This window comes from Lagenorhynchus albirostris, chromosome 9, assembly GCF_949774975.1.
Source record: "Lagenorhynchus albirostris chromosome 9, mLagAlb1.1, whole genome shotgun sequence".
NCBI classification, from domain to species: Eukaryota; Metazoa; Chordata; class Mammalia; order Artiodactyla; family Delphinidae; genus Lagenorhynchus; species Lagenorhynchus albirostris.
The window spans coordinates 77,599,422-77,615,816 of NC_083103.1; the positions used below are offsets into that span (position 1 = coordinate 77,599,422).

A 16,395-nucleotide genomic window follows, 5' to 3' on the forward strand; every position below is an offset into this window, starting at 1 on the left:
AATAAAACTAAAAGCTTGTTCTTTGAGAAGATAAAGAAAACTGATAAATCTTTAGCCAGACTCAACAAGAAAAAGAGGAAGAGGACTCAAAACAATTAGAAATGAAAAAGGAGAAGTTACAATGGACACCGCAGAAATACAGAGCATCATAAGAGACTATTACAAGCAACTCTATGCCAATAAAATGGACAACTTGAAAGAAATGGACAAATTGTTAGAAAGGTATAACCTTCTAAGACTGAGCCAGGAAGAACTAGAAAATATGAACAGACCAATCACAAGAAAAGAAATTGAAACTGTGATTAAAAATCTTCCAACAAACAAAGTCCAGGACCAGATGGCTTCACAGGTGAATTCTATCAAACATTTAAAGAAGAGCTAACACCCATCCTTCTCAAACTCTTCCAAAAAATTGCAGAAGAAGGAACACTCCCAAATTCTTTCTGTGAGGCCACAATCACCCTGATACCAAAACCAGACAAAGATCCTGCAAAAAAAGAAAATTACAGACCAATATCACTGACGAATATAGATGCAAAAATCCTCAACAAAATACTAGCAAACAGAATCCAACGACACATTAAAAGGATCATACACCATGATCAAGTGGGATTTATCCCAGGGATGCAAGGATTCTTCAATATACTCAAATCAATCAATGTGATACACCATATTAACAAATTGAAGAATAAAAATCATATGATTGGGACTTCCCTGGTGGTGCAGTGGTTAAGAATCCACTTGCCAAGGCAGGGGACCTGGTTTCAAGCTCTGGTCCTGGAAGATCCCACATGCCACGGAGCAGCGAAGCCCATGCACCACAACTACTGGGCTTGCACTCTAGAGCCTGTGAGCCACAACTACTGAGCCCATGTGCCACGACTACTGAAGCCCGCATGCCTAGAGCCCATGCTCCACAACAAGAGAAGCCACCGCAATGAGAGGCCTGTGCACTACAACAAAGAGTAGCCCCTGCTTGCCACAACTAGAGAAAGCCCACATGCAGCAACAAAGACCCAACACAGCCACAAATACATAAATAAATAAATTTATTTTAAAAAATTTAAAATAACCCATTTGATCATCTTCATAGATGCAGAAAAATCTTTTAACAAAATTCAACACCCATTTATGATAAAAACTCTCCAGAAAGTGGGCATGAGGGAACTTACCTCAACATAATAAAGGCCATATATGACAAATCCACAGCAAAAATCATTCTCAATGGTGAAAAACTGAAAGCATTTCCTCTAAAATCAGGAAGAAGACAAGGATGTCCACTCTCACCACTATTATTCAACATAGTTTTGGAAGTCCTAGTCATGGCAATCAGAGAAGAAAAAGAAATAAAAGGAATCCAAATTGGAAAAGAAGTAAAACTGTCACTGTTTGCAGATGACATGATACTACACATAGAAAATCCTAACAATGCCACCAGAAAACTACTAGTGATAAGCAATGAATTTGGTAACGTTGCAGGATACAAAATTAATGCATAGAAATCTCTTGCATTCCTATACACTAACAAGGAAAGATAACAAAGAGAAATTAAGGACTTGATCTCATTCACCACTGCAATGAAAAGAATAAAATACCTAGGAATAAACCTACCTAAGGAGGTAAAAGACCTATACTCAGAAAACTATAAGACACTGATGAAAGAAATCAAAGATGACACAAACAGATGAAGAGATATACCATGTTCTTGGATTGGAAGAATCAATATTGTGAAAATGACTATACTACCCAAAGCAATCTACAGATTCAATGCAATCCCTATCACATTACCAATGGTATTTTTTACAGAACTCGAACAAAAAATCTTAAAATTTGTATGGAGACACAAAAGATCCCGAATAGCCAAAGCAAACTTGAGAGAAAAAAAAAAAAACCGAGCTGGAGAAATCAGACTCCCTGACTTCAGACTATACTACAAAGCTACAGTAATCAAGACAATATGGTACTGGCACAAAAACAGAAACATAGATCAATGGAACAGGATAGAAAGCCCAGAGATAAACCCATGCACATATGGTCAACTAAGCTCTGACAAAGGAGGCAAGGATATACCATGGAGAAAAGACAGCCTCTTCAATAAGTGGTGTGGGAAAACTGGACAGCTACATGTAAAAGAATGAAATTAGAACACTACTTAACACCATACACAAAAATAAGCTCAGAATGGATTAAAGAACTAAATACAAAACTGGACACTATAAAACTCTTAGAGGAAAACATAGGCAGAACACTCTTTGACATAAATCACAGTAAGATCTTTTTTGATCCACCTCCTAGAGTAATGGAAATATAAACAAAAATAAACAAAGAGGACCTAATGAAATTTAAAAGCTTTTGCACAGCAAAGGAAACTATAAACAAGACGAAAAGACAACCCTCAGAATGTGAGAAAATATTTGCAAACAAATCAACGGACAAAGAATTAATCTCCAGAATATATAAACAGCTCATGCAGCTCAACATGAAATAAACCAAACAACCCAATCTAAAAATGGGCGAAAGACCTAAATAGACATTTCTCTAAAGAAGACATACAGATGGCCAAGAGGCACAGGAAAAGCTGCTCAACATCACTAATTATTAGAGGAATGAAAATCAAAACTACAATAAGGAATCACCTCACACTGGTTACAATGGGCATCATCAAAAAATCTACAAACAATAAATGCTGGAGAGGGTGAGGAGAAAAGGGAACACTCTTGCACTGTTGGTGGGAATGTAAATTGATACAGCCACTATGGAGAACAGCATGGAGGTTCCCTTAAAAAACTAAAGATAGGGCTTCCCTGGTGGCGCAGTGGTTGAGAGTCCGCCTGCCGATGCAGGGGACACGGGTTCGTGCCCCGGTCCGGGAAAATCCCACATGCCGTGGAGCGGCTGGGCCCGTGAGCCATGGCTGCTGAGCCTGCGCGTCTGGAGCCTGTGCTCCACAACGGGAGGGGCCACAGCAGTGAGAAGCCCGCGTACCGCAAAAAAAAAAAAAAAAAAAAACTAAAGATAGAATTACCATGTGACCCAACAATCCCACTACTGGGCATATACCCAGAGAAAACCATAATTCAAAAAGACTCATGCACCCCAGTGTTCATTGCAGCACTATTTTCAATTGCCAGGTCATGGAATCAGCCTAAATGTCCATCAACAGACAACTGAATAAAGAAGATATGGTACATATATACAATGGAATATTACTCAGACATAAAAGGGAATGAAATTGGTTGGGTCATTTGTAGAGATGTGGATGGACCTGGAGACTGTCATACAGAGTGAAGTATGTCAGAAAGAGAAAAACAAATATCGTATATTAATGCATATATGTGGAATCTAGAAAAATGGTACAGATGAACTGGTTTGCAAGGCAGAAATAGAGACACAGATGGAGACAACAAACATATGGACACCAAGGGGGAACAGCAGGATGGGGGTGGGATGAACTGGGATATTGAGATTGACATATATACACTAATATGTATAAAATAGATAACTGATAAGAACCTGCTGTATAGCACAGAGAACTCTACTTCACTTCGCTGTACAGTAGAAACTAACACAACATTGTAAAACAACTATACCCCAATAAAAATAAATTAAAGAAAAAATAAATTTAAAAAAATTAAGAATTAAAATTAAAAATTATGAGTTGGACAGTTGTTAGAAAAAAAAGATGTTCATCTCAACATTGTTTAAAATACTGTATAATGGCTATTTTTTTGTATCTTCACATAGTAGACCTGTGTAATCATAAAAATGATATAGATGTTTATTGTCTTGGAAAGCTACCATGCAATTTATTAAGTTAAAAATGCATGTTATCACTAATCATTAGAGAAATGCAAATCAAAACCACAATGAGGTATCAGCTTACACCAGTCAGAATGCTCATCATCAAAACATCTACAAACAATAAATGCTGGAGAGGGTGTGGAGAAAAGGGAACCCTCTTGCACTGTTGGTGGGAAGGTAAATTGATACAGCCACTATGGAGAACAGTATAGAGGTTCCTTAAAATACTAAAAATAGAACTACCATATTACCCAACAATCCCACTACTGGGCATATACCCTGAGAAAACCAAAATTTAAGAAGAGTCATGTACCACAATGTTCATTGCAACTCTGTTTACAATAGCCAGTACATGGAAGCAACCTAAGTGTCCATCAACAGATGAATGGATAAAGAAGATGTGGCACAGATATACAGTGGAATATTACTCAGCCATAAAAAAGCAAAACTGAGTTATTTGTAGTGAGGTTGATGGACCTATATTCTGTCATACAGAGTGAAGTAAGTCAGAAAGAGAAAAACAAACCGTATGCTAACACATATATATGGAATCTAAAAAAAATAAAAGGTTCTGAAGAACCTAGGGGCAGGATAGGAAGATGTAGAAAATGGACTTGAGGACACGGGGAGGGGGAAGGGTGAGCTGGGATGAAGTGAGAGAGTGGCATGGTTATACACTACCAAATGTAAAATAGCTAGTGGGAAGCAGCTGCATAGCACAGGGAGATCAGCTCCGTGCTTTGTGACCACCTAGAGCAGTGGGATAGGGAGGGTGGGAGGGAGGCACAAGAGGGAGGAGATATGGGGTTATATGTATATGTATAGCTGATTCACTTTGTTATACAGCAGAAACTAACACACCATTGTAAAGCAATTATCCTCCAATAAAGATGTTAAAAATGCATGTTAAAGTCGTTATGGGCAATCGGTGATAGGATGGACCCCGGTGATTCTTTAAAGTCTGTGTATTTTGGTTGGTGGAAAATGATGAAAAAGATAGAGTTCATGTCTATGTAGATGCTGGTTGGACAGAGATAGCGTGTGTAGATGCAGAATTTTGGGGTCATAAGGGGTCATGAGACTGCATAAATTTCCAGAAATTAATAGAAATCTTGGATAACCCTCGCCATGAAACTTGGCCTCAAGGCAACTTAGATCTCAAGGGACAAGGGAGTGAGGGCTCCAGGTAGCAGCATCCAGATTACGTAAAGATGTGTGTGTGTGTGTGTGTGTGTGTGTGTGTGTGTGTGTGTGTGTGTGTGAGAGAGAGAGAGAGAGAGAGAGAGAGAGAGAGAGAGAGCACCTGTAAGTGAGAGCAAGAGAGGGAGAGAAATTCACATATGGGAAGAGAATTGGGGAATGGAGAGAGAAATCAGTTGTGCTTATGAGAAACCCAACTACAGTTATATCTGTAATCCTGTAATAGTCACATTTCATGCAAATATAGACTCTCTTCTGGTTTCCTCCCTGCTTCTGATTAGAAGTTGAATGTATTGCTCAATATCTCTGACAACTAGATACATCAAGGCTTTTGCGAGAAGTCCTTTCCATTTTGAAAAACGTCTGTGATTAGAAAGTTCTTCGTATAAAACTGAAAATTTCATTCATTCATTCATCTAGCTAATGCTTATTAAGTGTGTACTACGTGCCAGGCATTGTTCTGTTTACTGGGGAGGCAGAGGAACTGTCGGGACAGTGCCCAGGCAGGAGTGGTGGCAACAGCTGCAACCTGCACCCACCAGCAGGGACAGAGGCCACAAGGCAGCCAGATCAGCACCAGCTACTGAGGAGACTTTTAGTGGCCACTGGGAGAAAGGGAAGCCACCCAGAAGCTGCCCGGGGGAAGGGATTTGCATGGGTCTAGAGTTCCAGCAACTACAATAACCAGAGGCTGCTGTTATCATGTCCCACTTTTCAGAAGCTATACAAATGCTGGTTTGGTCAGGTTAACACAGGTTACACTACAAATCACATCTCTGCAATTCTATTCTTGAGCTATTTTATGCCATGGTGGGTCAATTAACATTACAAATCTCACCTGTCAAGATCTGAAGTTCTAAGACTATTATTTGCTGGTGTCAGTCCTAGATTTCTGCCGCTTTTAAAAGTGATGAGCAGTATCTTCATCCAATGTATTTTTCATTATATTCACTAAAATATTGCAAAAGAAGAATTTGAGATCAGACCCCGAGACATCATGAACATGTGCAGGGAGAAAAAAAGTCTGTTTGACAAAATTTGGATTAAACATCAGATACAAATTAACACCACATATGCCATCATCCAGCCAGTTTCATCATCCAGCCAGTTTGTGGCAAATGTGTTCATTTGCCACAAAGATATCGTGAGAGACATTGCCAAGGGCTTTGATGAAATTACACATATGCAGTATTACCACCAGTCTCCAAAGCTTATCAAAACAGGAAGTGGGCGGGTCGGGCCCAGATCTTTCCTTGTGATTGCAGACTATCTCATGGTGATCACGTCTTCATTTTCTACAAGCTTACACACCACTCTTTGACTAATTCATAATAGAATTTTGCTTAAGATGGTTATTACATTTATTTACCCTGAACTGTCTGCAGAAGTTTCTTTCTTTTATGAAAATTAGAAATGTTAGCTCATTTTCAGTTCTTCCACTATTCTGTGTGATTTTCAAAAATAATTATGTAAATAGTTAAGTAATATGTTCTGCAAGTTTTTTAAGGTCATATATCTAAGATAAGAAATAAGAATTTAGAGTTGCTACTTGCTTTTTATAGCCTCCTCATTATCTTGGCCTCTGTTTTCTTCTTACTAATGTTCAGCCCATCCTATTCCCACCCTCCTCCATGGGATTCAGGCTTGACTGGGAAAAACACTAACCAAGTAGATGCTGCCAGAGGATGGGACCAAAAAGCTGAAGCGAAGGCTTAATTGTCTGATTTAGATGAGAGCAGTGAAGGACAGTGAGATGAGGGCAAGCTAATTAATGTCCATCAGGAAAGACAGAGCTAATGCATAGCAAATAGAAGGTCAAAGTTGGGGTTCAAAAACAAGCCAGGACTGGACTTCCCTGGCAGTCCAGTGGTTAGGATTCGGCACTTTCACTGCCCTGGGACCCAATTCAATCCCTGGTCGGGGAACTAAGATCCTGCCGCACAGCAGCCGCACAGCATGGTCCCCCCACAGAAAGCAAGCCAGGACCAGGAAAGAATGGTGTAAAGCTATTCTGTCAAATTCAGTGACCACTAATCACGTGGGCTCCTGAGCATTTGAAATGTGGCTAGCACCACTGAGGAACTGAATTGTTGATTTCAGTTTAGTTTAAACTAATTTACTTTGAAATTTAAAAATTGAACCAATGTAAAAATTTTTTCATTAAATACAACTCCATTGTTCTGAGAAGATTACATTGCACCTTAACCATCGAATCATGTAATGTTACTGTAATGGTGCAGTGTGCATGGTGGACCTGTGTCTTTTCTAGTATTACACATAAACACATTACCAATCTAGTTGGTGTCAACAAAATGATTTAAATGCTTTTCCCTACGCATCGATGTAACATTGTAACACAATTATTTGGATGTTTATACAGAAAGCACCAGTTACAGTGATTATGTAAATTGTAATTGGTAATCAAATGGAAATACTTATTATTTCAATTAAAACAGTTATATTATTGTTCTAATTTAAAAATTAAGTATGGACAAAATTTTAAGTTTAAAACTAGGGCATACTAGTGATTAGAATCAAATGGAGATGCAGAAGCCAGTCCTACAACTAGAGCAATAAAGGGAAAAAAAAAGACTAGGGGAAGATGTGTCTCAAATTTCACAAGTCATGGCAATTGCAGTTTTTTGTGGCCGAGCAAAATGAAAAAGCAGTTTGCTTGATGTATAAGTGTTCTTTAAGATAATAAAGCAGACAATATTAGAGATATTATCAGAAAATACATGGTTTATTTGATAAGTTTCCTCTCAACAGTCAAAAAGATTTGAAAAGAATAGACTAAATTAGTTGCCAGAAGTCAGAAATGAATATCCAACAGCAATTTTAAAAATTATGTCTAATAGGGTTTGAGCTTGTAACTTTAGCTAGATATTAAATGACTTAGATTCTTGCACAAAAGAGAAAATCATTTTTAGATGGAAACATGGTAAAAGAAATTATTATTTCATTTCTGGAAATATTATAAAATTATTAGGAAAAGAGTAAAAATCATATTTTATAAAAAATAAAATATCTTCAATGAAGTCACCAAACAATTGCCCATGGAATACAAGCCCTTCTTAAGAATATCAAAGATAGATTGATTCAGAATTGGAAAGACTGCAAGTACTTTTCTTTAACACATTTCAAGTGCTTAGGATGAGTCATGCCTAATCAATACTTTGGTTATGTTTAGTCTCAGAGGACTTCCAAACTTATGAAGAAGTGTTGTCAACTCATAGACTAAAAAGCAAAATTCGTGGCATAGATATATTTGAAATTTTTATGACTGTCAAAGAAGAATTTCAGCTAAATATGAAAAAAAGTTTTTTATATCATGATGGAGGTGCTTCAGCTGTTACATCAAAAATCTGGATTTACAGGAATTTAAAAATAAGAAATTGATGTTTCCCTTATTGCTTTCTTCCACAAAATGATACATATTGAAAATATTTGTGCTCAGTTTTCTGAATCAGACTCATGGAAAGTGTCATGTATACAGTTATTAAAATTGTTCCATATATATATGCCAATACTATGAATCAGCACCAGTTTATGGCACTGTTGAAAGAAGTAGAAGACCCTGAATTTAATGATCTTGTGTTATTTACCAATGCTTATTGGTTGAGTTGTAAAAGAATTTTACCAAGATTTACTATGCTATTAACCCCAATTCAAGATTTTCTTGAAACAGAAGAATATTTGCCACATTTTCAATAATGACAGACAAAACTTGGCAGTTATGATTTACGTTTTCTCAGTCATATCACGCTGCATGTGAACAGGCAAAACTTTAGGCTCCAAGGAATAGAACAGCTTATTTGTAATCTAGATCTATAGATGTAAGAATTAATGTTGATATTGAAATTTTTCATAATACTAGTTAATAATGATTTTATACATTTTTCTAATATGAATTAATAGGCAGAATATTTTAATTATAACCAAGAGTGTTATGTAAATTGTCTGAAAAAAAATCCAAAAAAAATTGAAGAACATTTTGTTTGCTAATGATAAATTTGGAGTTTCTTTGCTTCCTCCCCCTCCAACTTTATTGAGATATAATTGACGTATAACATTGTGTAAGTTTAAGGTATACAATGTAAGGATTATGCAATGATTACCACAATAAGGTTAGTTAACACATCTATCACTTGACATAATTATCTTTTTTTTTCTTTTTGAGGAGGTTGTGTTGAGAACATTTAAGATCTAGTCTCTTAGCAACTTGCAAGTATACAATACAGTATTGTTAATGATAGTCACCACAATGTACATCAGATCCTCAGAACTTGTTCATTTTATAAGTGGAAGTTTTTACACTTTGACCAACAGAGTTGCTTTCAATTTATGCAGTACCCCCTTTGAATTTGAAATTAACACTGAATTGTCTTGTTAGTGAACTTACTAACCTTTGACATAGTTTTGAAATTGATACGCTTTTAAGGATGTCAAACCTTAGAGTTTGTTTTATTGCGTGATGTTTGTGTAAGAAACATTATTGAAAACTGTAAGACATCATCAATCAGCTAATTATTAACTGTACACTTAAACTAGGTGGACATATAATCTAAAATTTAAAAACTAGTTTCAAAAAGTAGACAAAAATTTAAGATCATGAGCTTTTCAATATGGCTTATATTTGTAGTTTCATATTGTTTAAAAGTGCTTCAAATGTACGGCTGGAAAGTTGCTCTTTATACTGTAAATATTGCTGGGGTAATATCAGATTGCAAACTGTAAAAACTAATTATTTTTAGGGAATGATAAAGTTAACATTGTGATAACCAGTTTTCAATTCTCACTCGAATTGTTGATATAATTTTAATAATCTAAATAATCTGTTTTATAACCAACATCATTTTACTGAATTCAAGTTATGAATGTTGCATGATCAGATCTCTGAGTGGGCCTGAATGGTGAGACCTGGAACCGATTCAGGTTGGTGTTAATGACCTGTACCTGCAGAGGACGCGTTCTCAGTAACCTAGTCTTTTGAGCACACTGCACATGAGAACTTAAAGGTCGGCATTCAGCTCCTTCCTGTTGTCTGACCGTGTAAACCAACATCTCTTGTAACCTCTCTTCACTGATGGCTTCAGGTCTGTTGATCTTTTTCCCAAGAATCAGTATAGACACATTAGAAATGGTTTCAACTGTCATTAGTGAATCAAGTTCTTCTTTTGATTCTAACAGCCTTTTATGATCTGCACAATCCACCAGAACTGTAATGCCATTGATAGCAGGAAGGTAGTTTTTCCACACTCTTTGATCTTGAACATGTTTACCCAGATCAAAAGTTGCAAAGGTCATGCCAGTAATGGTTAGTTCTTTTGAAAGGGGAGATAACATTGGGACATGTGTCCAAGTCTGTCATCTTTTAGCATATATAGCAATGTTGTTTTTCCCACATTATCCAATCCAAGAAATACCAATTTGCCAGTTCTCTTATATAATCCTAAAAACTGTAGCATTCTGCTGAAACCACTGTATATCCAATCAAATATGAAGGACCGATCCATACCTTAGAGTCTGCGACTGAAGACAATGCTATTCCTTGCTTGGCATTGGCCCTACAGCCTCTGCCACTGAACTGCAAATTGTGATGATTGCTTGATGTGCTTTTGCTTCAAAGTCAAATCAATTCTTCTTGGAAAAGATGAACAAGTTTTGTCAATGTGGATGCAAATTTAAAAAAAAAACTAAATTCTTTCAATTTAGTTATTTGAAAAAATTTAAGTATGTTTGGAACAACTTGGGTATGTGATACTACTTTCTCAACTTTGAATTTTTAAAGATCTTAAAATTAAAAAAAAATTTTTTAATCAACTCAAGTATTTTGATGTAAATTTACATCTGAATTGAGATGTGTTCTATGTGTAAAATACATATGAAAATGTAGTACAAAATATAATACAAAAACAGTAAAATATTTCTATATTGACTACATGTTGAAATGTTAATGTTCTGGATATATTGAGTTATATAAAATAAGTGACAATTTCACTGCTTTTCACTTTTTAAAAAGTAAAAAAATTTAAATTACATATATGGCTCACATTATATTTCCACTGGACAGCATGAGTCTAAGGCTCTTGTCATGAACAGTGTAGGAGTGTCAAGAACTCACCTTTTCATACATATATGGGGATGTGCAGCTACTTCAAAGGACCAGAAGCAGAGTAGACAATTTTACACCTTTCCAGGTCTGTTGGATTGTCAGCTCAAAAGTGGGGTGCAGTTGGCACATGTTTAACGATTGGTTCTCTGGGGTAAAAAAATCCCTGTTTTTTACCATTATCTAGTTTCCATGGTATAAATACTCCCACCATGGTCCATTTCAAGCTACCAAGTGGACATCGCTGGGAGTTTGGAAGAAATACTGATAATTGGCTCTTGCCAGCAGGTAGCAGCCAGCTTCAGTACACCACTAGCTGGGACTATGTATCATTCTTCATTGTTTCTGCAGTATCTCGTATAGAGATCAACAAAGAGTAAGCCCATTTTAAGTATTTGTTGAATGAACAAATTCTTCTGCTAGCTACAAATCTCCTGTTGTTTCAGTTTTCCCCTGATCCTTTAACTTTTCTGAAATGTGCATTCCTAAAGTTGAGGGTAGTTGTATGACTACAGTAAGCATTCTCTTATTGAATGTGTTGTGCTGTCCAGATCTCCCTTAGCTCTGAGTCATTCATTATCCCGGCTGTTGGGAGTATTATGTGCTGATGTTGCTCAGCTGAAACTCTCCGAAGGAATTCTACAGATCTGAAAGAAGCTGCCTCCCCCATGGTTTCCCAGGCAGCTCTCTGCATCTAATGCCTTGTTAATGTGGGAGTCCAGGTCTGGCCCCTTCAGTTAGAGACATTTTTGAAGAACCATCCAAGTTTGAGAGTTTCCTGTGAGACCTGCTGCGACCTCTGTTGCAACCGTATTATGACTCAATTTATACCTCTGCTCAGTAGTGCTTCTTTCATTCCTTTGCGCGGGTGGTCTCTGAAAGCACTGCCCCATACCTCACCTGGACACCATCTCCAACTCAGGGTCTGTTTGCCAGAGAATGCAATCTACAACAGTCTTAACAAAAAACATCAAAGACAACTTTGCTCCTTTCACTCAGGGTCAGTGTTATTTTTAACTTAGTCAACCAGTTCTACCATGTTGGTTACAATGAGGGCCAGATCTTACCACTTCCTCTGTCTTATAGAGATGAAATTTACAAGCAAGGTAAGTTAAGAAGTTCTATTTGAGAAGATTTGTAAGAATTTTCATTGTGGATGAGTTTAAAAGCATGAGTTAGCCGTGGGGTGAGGGGGACCTTCAAGATGGCAGAGGAGTAAGACATGGAGGCCACCTTCCTCCCCACAAATACATCAAAAATACATCTACATGTGGAACAACTCCTACAGAACACCTACTGAATGCTGGCAGAAGACCTCAGACTTCTCAAAAGGCAAGAAACTCCCCACATACCTGGGTAGGGCAAAAGAAAAAGAAAAACAGAGACAAAAGAATAGGGACGAGACCTGCACCTCTGGGAGGGAGCTGTGAAGGAGGAAAGGTTTCCACACACTAGGAAGCCCCTTCGCGGGCGGAGACTGCGGGAGGTGGAGGGGGGAGCTTCGGAGCTGCGGAGGAGAGCACAGCAACAGGGGTGTGGAGGGCAAAATGCAGAGATTCCCACGCAGAGGATTGGTGCCGACCAGCACCCACCAGCCTGAGAGGCTTGTCTGCTCACCTGCCAGGGTGGGTGGGGGCTGGGAGCTGAGGATTGGGCTTCACAGTTCAGATCCCAGGGAGAGGACTGGGGTTGGCTGCGTGAACACAGCCTGAGAGGGCTAGTGTGCCACAGCTAGCTGGGAGGTAGTCTGGGGAAAAGTCTGGAACTGCCTAAGAGGCAAGAGACCATTGTTTTGGGGTGCGCAAGGAGAGGGGATTCCCTCCTGTGTGCCCACAGAAGGCAGAACACCACCTAAGCAAGCTCCAGAGATGGGCGTGAGCCACGGCTGTCAGCTTGGAGCCGAGAGAGGGGCATGAAATGCTAACGCTGCTCCTGCTGCCACCAAGAAGCCTGTGTGCGAGCACAGGTCACTCTCCACACCTCCCCTCCCGGGAGCCTGTGCAGCCCGCCACTGCCAGGGTCCTGTGATCCAGGGACGATTTCCCCGGGAGAACACAAGGCGTGCCTCAGGCTGTTGCAATGTCACGCTGGCCTCTGCCACTGCAGGCTCACCCCGCATTCCAATTATGACTACCGTACCCCTCCCTTCCCTGGCCTGAGTGAGCAAGAGTGCCCTAACCAGCCACTGCTTTAACTCCCTCCTGTCTGGGCGGGGAACAGATGCGTGAGGGTGACCTATATGCAGAGGTGGGGCCAAAACCAAAGCTGAACCAAAGGACCTGTGTGAACAAAGAAGAGAAATGGAAATTTCTCCATGCAGCAACAGGAGCGGTGGATTAAATCCCCACAATCAACTTGATGAACCCTGCATCTGTGGAATACCTGAACAGAAAATGAATCATCCCAAAATTGAGGTGGTGGACTTTGGGAGCAAATGTAGACTTGGGGTTTCCTGTCTGTGACTGATTTGTTTCTGATTTTTCTGTTTATCTTAGTTTAGTTTTTAGCACTTGTTATAATTGGTGGATTTGTTTATTGGTTTGGTTGCTCTCTTCTTTTTATTATTATTAGTTAAATAATTTTTTTTCTTTCTTTTTTCTCCCTTTTCTTCTGAGCCGTGTGGCTGACAGGGGCTTGGTGCTCTAGCCTTCTGTCAGGCCTGACCCTCCAAGGTGGGAGAATGAGTTCAGGATATTGTACTGCCAGAGACCTCCTGGCCCCACATGATATCAATCGGCGAGAGCTCTACCAGAGATCTCTGTCTCAACACTAAGACCCAGCTCCACCTGACAGCCAGCAAGCTCCAGTGCTGGACACCACATGCCAAACAACTAGCAAGACAGGAGCACAACCCCACCCATTAGCAGAGAGGCTACCTAAAATCACACTAATTTCACAGACACCCCAAAACACACCATTGGACGTGGCCATGCCCCCCAGAAAGACAAGATGCAGCCCCACACACCAGAGCACAGGCACCAGTCCCTCTACCAGGAAGCCAACACAAGCCACTGCACCAACCTCACCCACTGGGGAGAGACACCAAAAACAAAGGGAACTACGAACCTGCAGCCTGTGAAAGTAGACCCCAAACACAGTAAGTTAAATGACATGAGAAGACAGAGAAATATGCAGCAGATGAAGGAGTAAGTTTAAAACCCACTAGATCAAACACATGAAAAGGATTTAGGCAGTCTACCTGAAAAAGAATTCAGAGTAATGATAGTAAACATGATCCAAAATCTTGGAAACAGAATGGAGAAAATATGAGAAACATTTAACATGGACCTAAAAGAACTAAAGAGCAAACAAACAACGATGAACAACACAATATATGAAATTAAAAATTTTCTAGAAGGTATCAATAGCAGAATAACTGAGGCAGAAGAACAGATAAGTGACCTGGAAGATAAAATAGTGGAAATAACTACCACAGAGCAGAAAAAAGAATGAAAAGAATTAAGGACAGTCTCAGAGACCTCTGGAACAACATTAAACTTGCCAACATTTGAATTATAGGGGTCCCAGAAGAAGAAGAGAAAAAGAAAGGGACTGAGAAAATATTTGAAGAGATTATCGTTGAAAACTTCCCTAATATGGGAAAGGAAACAGTTAATCAAGTCCAGGAAGCACAGAGAGCCGCATACAGGATAAATCCAAGGAGAAACACGCCAAGACACTTATTATTCAAAGTATCAAAAATTAAATACACAGAAAAAATATTAAAAGCAGCAAGGGAAAAGCAACAAATAACATACAAGGGAATCCTCATATGATTAACAGTTGATCTTTTAGCAGAAACTCTGCAAGCCAGAAAGAAGTGGCAGGACATATTCAAAGTGATGAAAGGGGAAAACTACAACCAAGATTACTCTACCCAGCAAGGATCTCATTCAGATTTGATGGAGAAATTAAAACCTTTACAGATAAGCAAAAGTTAAGAAAATTCAGCACCACCAAACCAGCTTTACAACAAATCCCAAAGGAACTTCTCTAGGCAGGAAACACAAGAGAAGGAAAAGACCTACAAAAACAAATTCAAAACAATTAAGAAAGTGGTAATACGAACATACATATTGATAATTACCTTAAATGTAAATGGATTAAATGCTCCAACCAAAAGACACAGATTGGCTGAATGGGTACAAAAACAAGACCCATATATATGCTGTCTACAAGAGACCCACTTCAGACCTAGGGACACATACAGACTGAAAGTGAGGGGATGGAAAAAGATATTCCATGCAAATGGAAATCAAAAGAAAGCTGGAGTAGCAATTCTCATATCAGACAAAATAGACTTTAATAAAGACTGAAAATAAAGAGACAAAGGAGGAAACTACACAGTGATCAAGGGATCAATCCAAGAAGAAGATATATCAATTGTAAATATTTATGCACCCAACATAGGAGCACCTCAATACATAAGGCAAAGGCTAACAGCCATAAAAGGGGAAACTGACAGTAACAAAATAATAGTAGGGGACTTTAACACCAGACTTTCACCCATGGACAGATCATCCAAAATGAAAATAAATAAGGAAACACAGCTTTAAATGACACATTAGACACAATGGACTTAATTGATATTTACAGAATGTTCCATCCAAAACCAACAGAATACACTTTCTTCTCAAGAGCTCATGGAACACTCTCCAGGATAGATCATATCTGGGTCACAAATCAAGCTTTGGTAAATTTAAGAAAATTGAAATCATATCAAGTATATTTTCTGACCACAACACTATGAGACTACATATAAATTACAGCAAAAAAACTAAAAAATACAAACACATAAAGCTAAACAATACGCTACTAAATAACTAAGAGACCACTGAAGAAATCAAAGAGGAAATCAAAAAATACTTAGAAACAAATGACACTGAAAACACGACCACCCAAAAGGTATGGGATGCAGCAAAAACAGTTCTAAGAGGGAAGTTTATAGCAATACAATCCTACCTCAGGAAACAAAAAAAATCTCAAATAAACATCATAACCTTACACCTAAAACAACTAGAGAAAGAAGAATAACAACAACAAAAAAACCCAAAGTTAGCAGAAGGAAAGAAATCATAAAGGTCAGATCAGAAATAAGTGAAAAAGAAATGAAGGAAATGATAGCAAAGAATAAATCTAAAAGCTCGTACTTTGAGAAGATAAACAAAATTGATAAACCATTAGCCAGACTCATCAAGAAAAAATGGGAGAATCAAATCAACAGAATTAGAAATGAAAAAGGAGAAGCAACAACTGACACTGCAGAAATACAAAGGATCATG

At 38.4% G+C, this 16,395-nt stretch overlaps 1 pseudogene; it reads right to left on the reverse strand.

The window, feature by feature from the left end:
- Positions 1–9,974: 9,974 nt before the first annotated feature.
- On the reverse strand, positions 9,975–10,517 carry LOC132526526 (GTP-binding protein SAR1b-like; annotated as a pseudogene).
- Between the last annotated feature and the right edge of the window lie 5,878 nt (positions 10,518–16,395).